The sequence below is a fragment of the Ranitomeya imitator genome, chromosome 3, assembly GCF_032444005.1.
Source record: "Ranitomeya imitator isolate aRanImi1 chromosome 3, aRanImi1.pri, whole genome shotgun sequence".
Taxonomy (NCBI): Eukaryota; Metazoa; Chordata; class Amphibia; order Anura; family Dendrobatidae; genus Ranitomeya; species Ranitomeya imitator.
In genome coordinates, this window is record NC_091284.1 from 433,610,408 (window position 1) to 433,624,736 (window position 14,329).

Below are 14,329 nucleotides of genomic sequence, written 5' to 3' on the forward strand. Positions count from 1 at the left end.
AATTCCTGTGAAACACCTGAAGGGTTAATATACTTCTTGAATGTGGTTTTGAGTACCTTGAGATGTGCAGTTTTTAGAATGGTGTCACACTTGGGTATTGGTCCCTAAAAAAAATGGTGTTGTAAAAATGAGAAATTTATGGTCAACTTTTAAACCTTATAACTCCCTAACAAAAAAAATGTTGGTCCCAAAATTGCGCTGATGTAAAGTAGACATGTTGGAAATATACTTTTTTGTGTCTTCAAGTTTCTTGGTGGTGTGTGAACAGGTTCCTACAGACTTGTTCATTGTGCAAGTGGCCCATGTGTTTCTGGTTCTGTAATTGTTCTCTTGTTTCTACAAGACTAGGGAGTCCAGCACTCCTTATGGGTCATTTGCATCAAAGCTGTTCCATCCAGCATGTCCACATGAAAATTCCCTCTCCTAACCCTGCTTCTACATGTACTATACAGATGATCAAGTTTTTAAATACATCAGATAGGGATTATATACATTAGGTAGGTCTGCTCTATATGGGTATACCTTGACGATTGGTGGAGCAGCTTAGTATACATTTTTTTGCAAAAAAACGTATCAACTAAATACCCTGTATTTTCCATCTTTTGACTAGCACTTGCTTATTACTGTAATTTTTTTTTTTTTACAACAGTGTCTTCAAGTTTCTTGGTGGTGTGTGAACAGGTTCCTACAGACTTGCTCATTGTGCAAGTGGCCCATGTGTTTCTGATGTTGGAAATGTTACTTAGTAAGTATTTTGTGTGACATATCTCTGTGATTTAAGGGCATGAAAATTCAAAGTTGGAAAATTGCGACATTTTCAAAATTTTCGCCAAATTTTCTCTTTTTTCACAAGTAAACACAGGTGATATCAAAGAAATGTTATCACTATCATGAAGTACAATATGTCATGAGAAAACGTTGTCAGAATCATCAGGATCCGTTGAAGCGTTCCAGAGTTATAACCTCATAAAGGGACAGTGGTCAGAATTGTAAAAATTGGCATTAACATGCAAACCACCCTTGGGATAAAGGGGTTAAGGTAGGTCATGAATATGGATGCATATTCATGACCTTAATAAGCAGTACCAAGTGACCGTTCACACAGGAAGAAGCTGCAGCGCCAGGACAGAGATGTAGGGACTTTAGGCGCGGAGGAGAAAGGTGACTATGACAGGGGAGGGAGGTGGGGAGGAGGATAGAGGAGGATGCGAGGAGGACGAGATGGGGATGGATCGGGAGCCATGCATACAAGATGGGACGAGGGGGAACCGAGCCATGCATACAAGATGGGAGGGTGGAGCAGAGGCCCTACATACAAGATGGGAGGGGGAGCAGAGCCCTACATACAAGATGGGAGGGGGAGCAGAGCCATACATACAAGATGGGAGGGGGAGCAGAGCCATACATACAAGATGGGACAGGGGGAGCAGAGGCATTCATACAAGATGTCCGGGGGGAACAGAGCCATACATACAAGATGGGAGGGGGAGCAGAGCCATGCATACAAGATGGGATGGGGGAAGCAGAGCCATGCATACAAGATGGGATGGGGGAGCAGAGCCATGCATACAAGATGGGATGGGGGAGCAGAGCCATGCATACAAGATGGGACGGGGGGCCGAGCCATGCATAGAAGATGGGACGGGGGGAGCAGAGCCATACATACAAGATGGGACGGGGGAGCCGAGCCATGCATACAAGATTGGGGGCATGTATGAAGAAACAATATGGGACAATGAGGGCATGTATGAGGAAACAGTACAGGGGAATGGGGGCATATCTGAGGAAACAGTATGGTGGATGGGTGCAGACACTATGAGGAGCGAATGGGGGAATATATGCAGATACAGTATGAGTAGCGATGTGAAAAATGTATGTGGACAAATTTCGGGCAATGAGGGAGATGGGATGTGTGCAGACACAGTATGGGGTTCGGGGGGTATGCGTGAGCAGGCAGTATAGAAAGTGAGGGGGTAAATATATGAGGAGACAGTATGGTGAACAGGGGGATGTGAAAGGAGACAGTATGAGGAGGGAGGGGAATAGTGTAAGGAGGCAGTATGGGGGAGAAAAGTGAGTGGGCACAGAATAGAAACTGAGTAGTGGGGGCGTAGCATGGAGGGACAGTGTAAGTGCACAGCCAGGAAGGGACAGTACACCAAGGAGAGAGAGTGTGATAAGAGAGTACGGGGGGACACAGTATGAGAGGACAGTGTGAAGAAGGTGCTGGTATGGAAAGGAGAGGTCAGTGTGAAGAGTATGTACCATAAGAGGGACAGTGTGGGGGTCATATTTTGTGCAGACAATATAGTGAGGGGCAATTTTTTATACAGGAGCATTTTAGTGACACTTGTATCTTTAAGGAAATTTTCTGCAAAAGAGCATAGAAGATGGAAATCTGCAGAGATGAGCTGTGGCTGAGAAAACTCATCATGGGGTCTGGACAAGTTGAAGAAAAGAAGGAGAACGACTCAAGAGACGTCGTCATCTATAAGGTACCTGGATATAAATGTTATTTGTGATACTAACTAACTCTCATGTTTTTATTTATGTTAGGAGCATTAAAGGGAATGTCCAGGTTTGTAATGAGTCTGCAGTCATTCTTTTTGACTGCAGACTTCTGAGTTCTCTCATGCTGGTGATTTACATTCATGCGGTCACGTGCTGACTAGACATGTGTGACCTCACTCAATGAAAATGAACTGAGTGAGGGCAGGCACGTCTAGTCGGAATGTGGTCAGAACTTAGTATACAAATCGCTTACTTGTGCTGACATGATGGTCCACCGGCCAGGGAGAATCCTGAAAGTGTGCATTTGTTGTTAGATTTCAGAAGCCTGCGATGTCATTATTCACCTCTGCAGGTTCCAGTAGTCGTCACATGGATACTTCACTCATATGCGATTTTCATACTTATGGTCCTGTAGCAACGAGTGTCTCTTCCTGCTTCTCTCAGTTTTTCACTAAACATTGAGAGCAATAGGGATAGAAGCTCGTGGGTACATGACTAAGTGTGCAAATTGCATATGTCCTGGGGGGGAACCAAACTGAATTCTTGCTCCGGTGCCATAAACCTTAGATACACCTCTGCCGGTATGCCACTGCGAGCGGTGGTTACCGGGTCTGTTGGAGTGATGTCTGTGCACAGGCAGTGAGGCAGGGACTGAGGGTGTGCATAGAGAGAGAATGGAGACCCGGAGACTGCCCGTCCCAGTTTACGCCGTAGCCTGGAGCCCTCATTATTATAGGAATATGTCAGTTAATAAATTGTTACTGAACCCCAATAACACGGCAGCAAGTGTTGACTGTGCAGACAGCACTTCTGATCACGAACTGGCGGTGTAAGTGCCCAGGGACAGCAGGAGGAGCAGAGTGTAGGCCGAAGCCTGCACTGGAGACACTTTAATATGTGATGTTGTGCCAGCGTAGCGGTCGCATGACACATTGCCGGTGTAACAGGCCAGATTAACCCACCGCCCAGAATATACCTGGGGTTAAAGTGGCCTAGGCCAGATTATACCCCGGGTATATTCTGGCCTAGCCCAAACTATACCCCGGGGTATAAATTGGACTAGTCCAGTTTATACCCCTCTGGGCCAGAATATACCCTGGGTATATTCTGGCCTAGCCCAAACTATACCCCTGGGCACAAATTGGACTAGTCCAGATTATACCCCTCCAGGTCAGAATATACCCCAGCTGCTGTAGATCAGATTTTTCAGCCTTTTGAGAACTATTGAGTGATATAATCAATAACGGAGCCCCAGGCAGCGCACAGGGCCCCTGGCAGCACACAGGCGCCCCAGGCAGCGCACAGGGGCCCAGGCAGAGTACAGGGCCCCAGGCAGCACACAGGGGCCCCAGGGAGCGCATAGGGCCCCAGGCACTGCACGGGGCCCCTGGCAGCGCACGGAGCCCCAAACAGTGCACGGTGCCCCAGGCAGCGCACAGAACCCCAGGCAGCCCACAGGAGCCCCAGGCAACCCACAGGGCTCCAGGCAGCGCACAGGGGCCCCGGCAGAACACAGGGCCCCAGGCAACGCACAAGGCCCCAGGCAGCACACAGGGGCCCCAGGCAGTGCACGGAGCCCAAAACAGCGCACAGTGCCCCAGGCACTGCACAGGACCCCAGGCAGCCCGCAGGGGCCCCAGGCAGCCCACAGGACCCCAGGCAGCCCACAGGGGCCTCAGGAAGCGCACAAAGGCCTCAGGCAGCACACAGGGCCCTTGGCAGAACACAGTGCCCCAGGCAGCGCACAGGGGCCCAAGGCAGCACACAGGGCCCCAGGCATCACAGAGAGGCCCCAGGCAGCGCACATGACAACAGGCAGCACAGAGGGGCCCCAGGAAAAGCACAGGGGCTACAGGAAGTGCACAGGGCCCCAAACAGCGTACGGGGCCCCAGGCAGTGCACAGGGCCTCAGGCAGCACGCGAGGTCCAAGGCAGCGCACGAGGCCCCAGGCAGCACACGGAGCTCCAGGTAGCACATGGGGCCCCAGGCAGAGCACAAGGCCCCATACAGCGCACAGGGCCCCAGGCAGCCCACAGGGACCCCAGGCAGCCTGCAGGGCCCCAGGTAGCACACAGGGCCCCAGGCAGTGCACAGGGCCCCAGGCAGCACACAGGGCCCCAGGCAGCGCACAGGGGCCCCATGCAGTGCACAGGGCCCCAGGCGGCACAGAGAGGCCCCAGGCAGTCCACAGGGCCCCAGGCAGAGCACAGGGGCCACAGGAAGCGCACGGGGCCCCAGGCAGCGCACAGGCCCCCAGGCAGCCCACAGGGACCCCAGGCAGCTCATAGGGCCCCAGGCAGCACACAGGGCTCCAGGCAGCCCACAGGAGCCCCAGACAGCCCATAGGACCCCAGGCAGCCCACAGGGGGTCCAAGATAGCGCACAGGGGGCAGAGACAGTGAGCAAGGAGGTAAGAGATAGCACGCAAGGGTGGAAAATAGGCAGAGCGCATGTCCCCTGTGCGCTGTCTGGACCCGCGTGCGCTATCTGGGACCCACTGTACGCTGTCTGGGACCCCCTGTGCAATGTCTGGGGCCCTGCTCTTGAGTATATCACTCAATCCTGTAAGGCTAGTTTCACATTTGTGTATAGCCGTGCGCATGCGTACGCTCTCAGTGAAGCCTTGACCACTGCTGCGCCCCGCCGGTTAAGCTCCGCCCACGTTCTTTTGACGGTGCTGCAACCCGCAGCGAAGGCAACAAGTTGGATTTTCTTGCGTTCACCGAATCATCAAAACAACGCATGCGGACGCAAACACAAACAGCCGCAGGGCCTGCGTACTGATAAAGATAGGGTACGCAGGCCGCATGTGGCCGCATGCGTACTTGGGCGGAGCTTAACTGGCGGGCGCTGCAGTGGACGGGGCTTCACTGAGCGCGTACACAGCCGTGCGCAAATGTGAAACTAGCCTAAGATGTCTAGTGCCCCTGTGCGATGTGCGATGTCTGGGGCCCCTGTGTGATGTCTGGGGCCCCGTTCTTGAGTACATCACTCAATGGTTCTCATAAGCGTGAAAAATGTGATCTACAGCAGCAGGGGTATATTCTGGCCCGGAGGAGTATAATCTGGCCTAGGTATAATATGCCCATGGTCTATACTCCTCTAGGGCAGAATATTAGTGTGTTTTTGCTGCTGTAGTGCTACAGTATATATAGATGCACATACACAAACCATATACCATTTCATGCGGCTTTTGTCAGATTTTCATGCAGTCTGCAGCAGATTTCCCTCTTCCAAGTGACACGGAGATATCTGCTGTGCTTCTGCAATAAAAAATCCACATAGTTGGGATGCGGATTTTGATGCAGATTGACTGCTGATTTTTTCCATGTTGAAAATCAGCAGCAAATCTAGTGCAAGGGAACGGGTGGACTAGACTTATAGCATGTGTTGGAGGCATTACATTGAACTGACAGTAGATGGTGCAGTTCCATCAGTGCATAGTTAATGTTATGTGTTTTAACTTGTTATGTATGTTTCTCCCTGCTCTCTATGATATGCACCTTAAGTTCTCCAGTGTGAGTGCCTATTCTATCCTGATAAGGTATATAAAGTAAACTTGGAACACCTCCAACAAAAAAAAAGTTTTCCAATTTTGACAACAATGGAAGACCAACTATATGATCAGCTTTTGAGATTCTACACTGCAACAGAACAAAAGTACCCCCAGTGGATCTACGATCTACCTCCAGAGAAACGTTCCAATGCCAAGTCCCAGTTTAGACAAACATCTAAGCCATATCGAGCAGAGAAAGGGATAACTTACTATGGAAAAAAGGAGGTTCTCTCTAAAAGCCGACTACCAAATATCCTGAAGGCCTGTCACGACAACCAAACTTCTGGTGGCCATTTTGGCAGAGGTAAAACATGTGCCAAAATTTCTGACCGTTATTACTGGTAGGGAATGAAGAATGATGTTTACCAACATGTCAAAGCCTGTCAAAAATGTTTTGTCACATGTCCCAAAATCAGCAAAGAAGCTCCACCACTTAACAGTATACCAGTGCCTGGAAAAGTATGGAGCTTAGTTGGGATTGATATGATAGGTCCTCTTCAGGAAACATCAAACAAATTTATAGTTGCTGTCACTGATCACTTCTCGAAGTGGACTGTAGCAACAGCTGTTCCAGACAAGAGTGCCATGTCAGTAGCAAAATTTTTGTACACCATTATTTCCTGATTAGGCTGTATGGACACTCTGATTAGCGACCAGGGAAGAGAGTTTGTGAACTCGATCATCAACAACCTGATGGATCATTTTAAAACAGATCACCGCATTTCATCTGCCTATGTCCCATAAACAAATGGCCAGCGGGAACGTAACAATCGAACACTCAAAGAATCTCTTTGCAAGCTTGTCAATGACCAAGGAACCAACTGGGACCAGTTCATCCCTGATGTTTTGTTTGCCTATCACTCATCTGTGCATGCCTCAACCAAGTGCACTCCATTTGAGGTCATGTATGGACAAAAGGCTAAGCTTCCTACTGACCTCAATCCATCAGCAAATGACACTGTGGATGTTATGTCTCTTTCAGATGATGCCAACCCTGATGTGCTAAATACACACACAACCATTGATAACAGGATCCTCTCAACTGTAAGTACCAACAGCCATTCTGCTCAGGAACACCAAAGGTGTGCCTTTGATCGCCGACACAAGAACAACAAAGAAATCACTGCTGGCACCATTGTTTATATCAAGAATCAATGTCGTATTCATCGCACGGGTTCAAAGATGACACCACGCTGGGTTGGACCCTACTTAGTTTTGGAATCCTTAACCAAGGGGTGAGTAAAACTTAAGAACAATAAGACTGGCAAGATACTAAGCAACACCTACCATGCCAGCAACCTTAAGATTTACCAGGATGAAGAGACTTCTCTACCACCCCAGTCCCCTGATGACTGTCCCAGTGACTCTGCCACACAGAAACACCAGCAAACCAAGACTTTCAATCCACTACCAAGTTCAGGAAGGAAGTATCTTACCACCACTCTTGACCTTACGTTTAATAGGGTTGTGTACTTTGGAGGCACAATAGATCTTGGACAACGACGGCGTACATATAAAACCAAAGGTGCTATTTTCGGGCCATCAGCTATTTCCTGACAGGAACAGAGGACAACTACTCCCTTCTCAGAGCTAAAGTCATCCACCACATGAAAACTGACTTGTCCAAAAAACTACAGGGCTACTGTAATCAAGATGTTAATGAGTATGTGAACACCTCTGGCATCTCTCGTGATGGAGTCTTGGCAACTGATGCTGAAATCATGGCCACAGCAAATCTGTTGAGTTGTGACATCGTCATCCACACCAAAGTTGGTGACACCATGGATTGGTTGACCTATCCCGCAAGCTTCAATCTGCAGTTAACAACAGAACATGCACTTTATCTTGAAAACAATCATGATCATTTTAATGTTGTTATCAGTGTTTACTAATCATTTTAATGTTGTTATCAGTGATTACCTTTGAACGTTTATATTGTAATGTCCTGTCACCAGCCATGTGTATGATTATCAGCCTCTCTGGAACCAATAATCGCCCCATGTAAAAGTACTGTACCTTTAGAAGTTGAAGTTTCAGAATGTTATAACTTTTATTATATCCGGAACAGATTTTTTTATGAACAGTCAAGGTTTTCAGGTTGAAGTAAAAAAAAGTCTGTGTGTTTAGAGTTTTAAACAATAAAATGTTGAAAAATTATGTGTAATTCTTGAGTATATCACTCAATGGTGCTCATAAACATGAAAAATCTGATCTTTAATATGCTTTAATCTTTAATATACTCAAGAAAGGGGCCACAGACATCACAAAGGGGGTCCCAAACAGCGTACATGGGATCCCAGACAGCGTACAGGGGGCAGAGACAGCGCACAGGGGCCCTGCGCGCTATCTCTTCCCCCTCCCTTGTGCACTGTCTCTGCCCCCTTGTGCGCTGCCTGGAGCCCTGTGTGCTGCCTGGGTCCCCGTTAATTGTCTCATCCCCCTTGCACGATGTCTCTTCCCCCTCCCTTGTGCACTGTCTCTGCCACTCCGTGTGCTGCCTGGGGCCTCGTATGCTGCCAGGGACCCCTGTGCGCTGCCTGGTGCCCTGTGTGCTGCCTGGGGCCCCATTCGCTGTCTCTGCCCCATGTGCTGCCTGGGGCCTTGTGCGCTGCCTGGGGCCCCTGTGTGCTGCCTGGGGCCCCATGTGCTGCCTGGGGCCCCTGTGCGCTGTCTGGGCCCCCGTGCTCTGCCTGGGGCCCTGTGTGCTGCCTGGAGCCCTTGTGCTGCCTGAGGCCCTGTGCGCTGTCTGGTGCCCCTGTGCGCTGTCTGAGGCCCCGTGTGCTGCCTGGGGCCCCTGTGTGCTGCCTGGGGCCCCTGTGTGCTGCCTGGGACCTCGTGTGTTGTCAGGGGCCCAGTGTGCTGCCTGGGGCCCTGTTTTCTGTCTGGGGCCCTGTGCACTGCCTGGGGCTTTGTACGTTGCCTGGGGCCCTTGTGTGCTGCCTGGAGCCCTGTGCGCTGCCTGGGGCCCCTGTTTGCTGCCTGGGGCCCCGTGCGCTGCCTGCAGCCCCCTGCGCTGCCTGGGGCCTCTATGCGCTGCCTGGGGCCATGTGCGCTGCCTGGGGCCCGTGTGCTGCCTGGGGCCCCTGTGCGCTGCCTGGAGCCCTGTGGGTTGCATGGGGCCCTGTGGGCTGCCTGAGGCCCCTGTGGGTTCCTGGGGTCCTGTGCGCTGCCTGGGGCCCCGTGCGCTGCCTGTGGCCCCTGTGTTCTGCCTGGGGCCCCATACGCTGCATGTGGCCCTTGTGCACCGCCTGGGGCCCCGAGCGCTTCCTGGGGTCCCTGTGTGCTGCCTGGGGTCCCTGTGTGCTGCCTGGGGCCCCGTTATTAAGAATGTCACTCAATGGTTCTCAAAAGCCTGAAAAATCTGATCTACAGTAGCTGGGGTATATTCTGACCTGGAGGGGTATAAACTGGACTAGTCCAATTTGTATCCCGGGGTATAGTTTGGGCTAGGCCAGAATATACCCGGGGTACAATCTGGCCTTGGCCACTTTAACCCCGGGTATATTCTGGGCGGGGGGTTAATCTGGCCTGTTACACCGGTTCATCATATTCTAACTGGTCTCCTGTAGACGCAGTTGAAATTATGCAGTTTTGGGGCCTGGTCCTTCATATGGGGCTCCTGAAGAAGCCAGAAATTCGGCAACATTGGAGTGTTGATATTTTATACAACACACCAGTGTCCCGAATGGTCATGGTCCGGACGCGTTTTGAGGCCATCCATAAGTTCCTGCATTATTCCGATAATGCACAGTGTCCCGCACGAGATGACCCCAACTTTGACCGTCTGTTCAAAGTTCGGCCTGTCATCGAACACCTCAACAAAATGTTTGGTGAAGTGTACGTGTCCAAAAGGGACATCTGCGTGGATGAGTCCTTGGTTCATTTTAAAGGGCGGCTCAGATTCCATCAATACCTGCCCAGTAAGAGGGCCAGGTACGGAATCAAACTCTACAAGCTGTGTGAGAGTACCTCAGGGTACACCTACAGCTTTAGAGTCTACGAAGGGAAAGACACCAGGATTGAACCCCCTGAGTGTCCCCCTGTCCTGGGAGTGAGTGGGAAAATTGTGTGGGATTTGGTGCACCGACTGCTGGATAAAGGTTATCACCTCTACACCGATAACTTTTATTCCAGCATCCCACTCTATAAATCCCTCTCTGCGCGAGGTACCGCAGCCTGCAGTACTGTCCGCAAAAATCAGAGAGGACTCCCGAAAACGCTACTTGGGCAGATGCTCAGAAGGGGTGACAGCAGAGCCCAATGTAGCGACCACCTGCTGTTTTATCTTGAAAACAGTCATGATCATTTTAATGTTGTTATCAGAGTTTACTAATCATTTTAATGTTTTGTTTTGAACGTTTATATTGTAGTGTCCTGTCACCAGCCATGTGTATGATTATCAGCCGAAAGCCTCTCTGGAACCAATAATCGCCCCATGTAAAAGTACTGTACCTTTAGAAGTTGAAGTTTCAGAATGTTATAACTTATATTATATCCGGAACAGTTTTTTTTATGAACAGTCAAGGTTTTCAGGTTGAAGTAAAAAAAAGTCTGTGTGTTTAGAGTTTTAAACAATAAAATGTTGAAAAATTATGTGTAATTCTTGAGTATATCACTCAATGGTGCTCATAAACGTGAAAAATCTGATCTTTAATATGCTTTAATCTTTAATATACTCAAGAACGGAGCCACAGACATCACACAGGGGGTCCCAAACAGCGTACATGGGATCCCAGACAGCGCACAGGGGGCAGAGACAGCGCACAGGGGCCCTGCGCGCTATCTCTTCCCCCTCCCTTGTGCACTGTCTCTGCCCCCTTGTGCACTGCCTGGAGCCCTGTGTGCTGCCTGGGTCCCCGTTAATTGTCTCATCCCCCTTGCACGATGTCTCTTCCCCCTCCCTTGTGCACTGTCTCTGCCACTCCGTGTGCTGCCTGGGGCCTCGTATGCTGCCAGGGACCCCTGTGCACTGCCTGGTGCCCTGTGTGCTGCCTGGGGCCCCATTCGCTGTCTCTGCCCCATGTGCTGCCTGGGGCCTTGTGCGCTGCCTGGGGCCCCTGTGTGCTGCCTGGGGCCCCATGTGCTGCCTGGGGCCCCGTGTGCTGCCTGGGGCTCCGTGTGCTACCTGGGGCCCCTGTGCGCTGTCTGGGCCCCTGTGCTCTGCCTGGGGCCCCGTGTGCTGCCTGGAGCCCTTGTGCTGCCTGAGGCCCTGTGCGCTGTCTGGGGCCCCTGTGCTCTGCCTGGGGCCCCATGTGCTGCCTGGGGCCCCGTGTGCTGCCTGGGGCCCCTGTGTGCTGCCTGGGACCTTGTGTGTTGTCAGGGGCGCCGTGTGCTGCCTGGGGCCCTGTTTTCTGTCTGGGGCCCTGTGCACTGCCTGGGGCTCTGTACGTTGCCTGGGGCCCTTGTGTGCTGCCTTGGGCCCCTTTGCACTGCCTGGAGCCCTGTGTGCTGCCTCGGGCCCCTGTTTGCTTCCTGGGGCCCTGTGCGTTGCCTGGGGCCCCATGTGCTGCCTGGGGCCCCGTGTGCTACCTGGGGCCCCTGTGCGCTGTCTGGGCTCCCGTGCTCTGCCTGGGGCCCCGTGTGCTGCCTGGGGCCCCGTGCGCTGCCTGGAGTCCCCTTGCGCTGCCTGGGGCCCCTGTGCACTGCCTGGGGCCATGTGCGCTGCCTGGGGCCCCTGTGTGCTGCCTGGGGCCCCGTGCGCTGCCTGGAGCCCCCTGCGCTGCTTGGGGCTCCTGTGCGCTGCCTGGGGCCATGTGTGCGCAGCCTGGGACCGTGTGCTGCCTGGGGCCCTGTGCGCTGCCTGGTACCCCTGTCCTCTGCCTGGGGCCCCATGTGCTGCCTGGGGCCCCGTGTGCTGCCTGGGGCCCTGTGCGCTGTCTGGTGCCCCTGTGCGCTGTTTGGTGCCTCTGTGCGCTGTCTGGGGCCCCGTGTGCTGCCTGGGGCCCCTGTGTGCTGCCTGGGACCTCGTGTGTTGTCAGGGGCCCAGTGTGGTGCCTGGGGCCCTGTTTTCTGTCTGGGGCCCTGTGCACTGCCTGGGGCTTTGTACGTTGCCTGGGGCCCTTGTGTGCTGCCTGGAGCCCTGTGCGCTGCCTGGGGCCCCTGTTTGCTGCCTGGGGCCCCGTGCGCTGCCTGCAGCCCCCTGCGCTGCCTGGGGCCTCTATGCGCTGCCTGGGGCCCTTGTGTGGTGCCTGGGGCCCTGTTTTCTGTCTGGGGCCCTGTGCACTGCCTGGGGCTTTGTACGTTGCCTGGGGCCCTTGTGTGCTGCCTGGAGCCCTGTGCGCTGCCTGGGGCCCCTGTTTGCTGCCTGGGGCCCCGTGCGCTGCCTGCAGCCCCCTGCGCTGCCTGGGGCCCCATACGCTGCATGTGGCCCTTGTGCACCGCCTGGGGCCCCGAGCGCTTCCTGGGGTCCCTGTGTGCTGCCTGGGGTCCCTGTGTGCTGCCTGGGGCCCCGTTATTAAGAATGTCACTCAATGGTTCTCAAAAGCCTGAAAAATCTGATCTACAGTAGCTGGGGTATATTCTGACCTGGAGGGGTATAAACTGGACTAGTCCAATTTGTATCCCGGGGTATAGTTTGGGCTAGGCCAGAATATACCCGGGGTACAATCTGGCCTTGGCCACTTTAACCCCGGGTATATTCTGGGCGGGGGGTTAATCTGGCCTGTTACACCGGTTCATCATATTCTAACTGGTCTCCTGTAGACGCAGTTGAAATTATGCAGTTTTGGGGCCTGGTCCTTCATATGGGGCTCCTGAAGAAGCCAGAAATTCGGCAACATTGGAGTGTTGATATTTTATACAACACTCCAGTGTCCCGAATGGTCATGGTCCGGACGCGTTTTGAGGCCATCCATAAGTTCCTGCATTATTCCGATAATGCACAGTGTCCCGCACGAGATGACCCCAACTTTGACCGTCTGTTCAAAGTTCGGCCTGTCATCGAACACCTCAACAAAATGTTTGGTGAAGTGTACGTGTCCAAAAGGGACATCTGCGTGGATGAGTCCTTGGTTCATTTTAAAGGGCGGCTCAGATTCCGTCAATACCTGCCCAGTAAGAGGGCCAGGTACGGAATCAAACTCTACAAGCTGTGTGAGAGTACCTCAGGGTACACCTACAGCTTTAGAGTCTACGAAGGGAAGGACACCAGGATTGAACCCCCTGAGTGTCCCCCTGTCCTGGGAGTGAGTGGGAAAATTGTGTGGGATTTGGTGCACCGACTGCTGGATAAAGGTTATCACCTCTACACCGATAACTTTTATTCCAGCATCCCACTCTATAAATCCCTCTCTGCGCGAGGTACCGCAGCCTGCAGTACTGTCCGCAAAAATCAGAGAGGACTCCCGAAAACGCTACTTGGGCAGATGCTCAGAAGGGGTGACAGCAGAGCCCAATGTAGCGACCACCTGCTGGTGGTCAAGTACAAGGACAAGAGGGATGTCCTTCTCTTGACCAACATACACGGTGATGGCAGTGCCCTCAGCACTGTACGGGGTACCTCTACACAGGAGAGCAAACCTGACTTTGTACTGTAGTACAACAAAAACATGGGGGGCGTTGATCTCTCTGATCAACTCCTCCAACCGTACAGTGCTTTGAGAAAGGTCAATGTGTGGTACAAAAAGTTGTCCGTGTACATCGTACAAATGGCAATGCTCAATGCTTTCCTGCTGTCATGAAGTGCACGCCACACCGATACGTCGTACCTTCAGTTCCAGGAGGTAGTGGTTAAGGCCCTGATATTTGGCACGAGGGAAGGAGCGGGCCCCAGTACTTCCGAACTGAAGGTGCTCGTATCGTACCAGGTCAGCATTTCCCGGGGGAGGTCCCGCAAACTGGAAAAAGAGGTAAGTCGCAAAAAAGGTGCCGAGTGTGCTACAAAAGGTGAATACGCAAGGACACCATTTATCAATGCGACACCTGCCCTGAAAACCTGGCCTGTGTATGAAGGATTGCTTCAAATTGTACCACACCTCCATGCACTACTAATTTACTTTACAGGAAACAGTAGATTAGTTCCAAAAAGGGGACACATCTATGTAAGTTCATTGGGGGTCTAGTTTACAAAATGTCACTTGTGGGTTTTTCTTTTAATGTTTAGGCACATCAGGGGCTCTGCAAACGGAACATGACAACTGCAGACCATTCCATCAAAGTCTGCTTTCCAAAACGTCACCACTTCCCTTCCGAGCCCCGACGTGCCCAAACAGTATTTTTTCCCACATGTGGGGTACCAATGTACTCAGGACAAATTGGACAAC